Source organism: Haemaphysalis longicornis, unplaced genomic scaffold (genome assembly GCF_048455015.1).
Source record: "Haemaphysalis longicornis isolate Haplotype H1 unplaced genomic scaffold, Haemaphysalis longicornis Haplotype H1 scaffold_10, whole genome shotgun sequence".
In the NCBI taxonomy this organism is placed as follows: Eukaryota; Metazoa; Arthropoda; class Arachnida; order Ixodida; family Ixodidae; genus Haemaphysalis; species Haemaphysalis longicornis.
The window spans coordinates 73,809,829-73,811,190 of record NW_027526204.1 but is presented as its reverse complement, the minus strand read 5'-3'; the positions used below and the strand labels follow the sequence as shown (position 1 = coordinate 73,811,190).

Sequence of the window (1,362 nt, the reverse complement as noted above, 5' to 3'; positions counted from 1 at the left end):
AGTGTATCAATCCGCCAAAGCGCCGGACCCGTGAAGTCAGTGCGCGCGCGTTTTGAAAGGGGTTTGCTATGAACGCGTGATATCGTCTGCCTTGTCTCACGCAGTTTGTTTGTCGTCACTGGAGTCGTTTGTAAGCGTATTAAGTCGAAAAAATCACGGGAACTGCTCACGCCATGTTCAAAATATTCCCAGTAACGGCCTACTTGCGCCGCGCGGAGAAACCTCCGGCTACGGTGATAAGGCACAGCGGCAACTTCCGGTGCCGTTCTTAAGTTGTCACCGAGTATAGTAAGAAAACGTTGTTTCCGAAACAAAAAAAAAAAGTTTCTACTTTGTCTACACACTTTTTGGTCACTGGGTTGAAACGGCTCCGGCAACTCCGCAGTCGTGGCCGAGTGGTTAAGGCGATGGACTAGAAATCCATTGGGGTCTCCCCGCACATGTTCGAATCCTGTCGACTGCGTAATACTTTTTTTAAGAGAAGGAACTGATACGCATTTCATTTAAGGAGCTCGTGAATCGAGCGGCTGACGCATGGAATCAGGTGTCTGCCCGTCGTGAACGACGGAGGAATCCCTTATGACATGTTCATGCTGTTAGGCCTTCACAGCCTATGGAAGACTGGGATGGGTGTACATCATGCAGATCTAAATGCTCGACCGGTACGCGAGAACTTCATTGAAATTATGGTGCAAATGAGAGAGCTGTACAGTATACAGAGCCAGCCGCCTGACAGGGTGGCGTTGTTGAATGACCCTGCTGCTTTAAAGCGATTTTAGTGTTACAATCGTCAGCCGGGCTTCGGCTGGCGACTTTTAACCAGTGTATGTGCCTTTTGTTTGTATATGTCTAAACAGGCATTCAATAAAAAAAAAATCGAGCGGCTGAAGTCGTCGCAAACCTCAGGGTTGCGCCCACCGCGCCCTAATCCACTGTGTAACTAAAAGTTATTTCAGGCTCTCTGGAAGCTTTAATCATTTCAACAGTTAGCCCTATGATTCATACACCGTGGCCCAATGTCCTCTTTGTGATTTATGAATCTAGTTTGGTAGTTTCAAATGAAGATTGCGTCCTCAGTGGCCTCCAGAAATTGTAGTTCGGATAGTAGCGAGCCCGGTGCCGCTTTTCGGTGTTTTGGAAGCGGAAATGATAAAAAAAAATACAGCACGAGAACCCCCAAACGCAGGATGGGTAAAACATTTATGCCCAGGCCCTCCTTTGTCGGCGCTATATCGCGTTCCGCTGTGTCGTCATTTGTGAAAATTACAGGGTCCTACCCCGAAATCAACCTGCATTTCCCGTGAGATCAAGTTTAATACCCCTCCCGTTATTGCCTATTAAATCATTGCCGCATTATTTACG

The 1,362-nt window shown here is 47.5% G+C and overlaps 1 non-coding gene across 1 annotated transcript; it reads left to right on the top strand.

The window, feature by feature from the left end:
- The first annotated feature begins 381 nt into the window (after positions 1–381).
- On the top strand, positions 382–463 carry Trnas-aga (transfer RNA serine (anticodon AGA)). Its single transcript has one exon. It is a non-coding gene; the product is annotated as a tRNA-Ser (tRNA).
- The last annotated feature ends 899 nt before the right edge of the window (positions 464–1,362 follow it).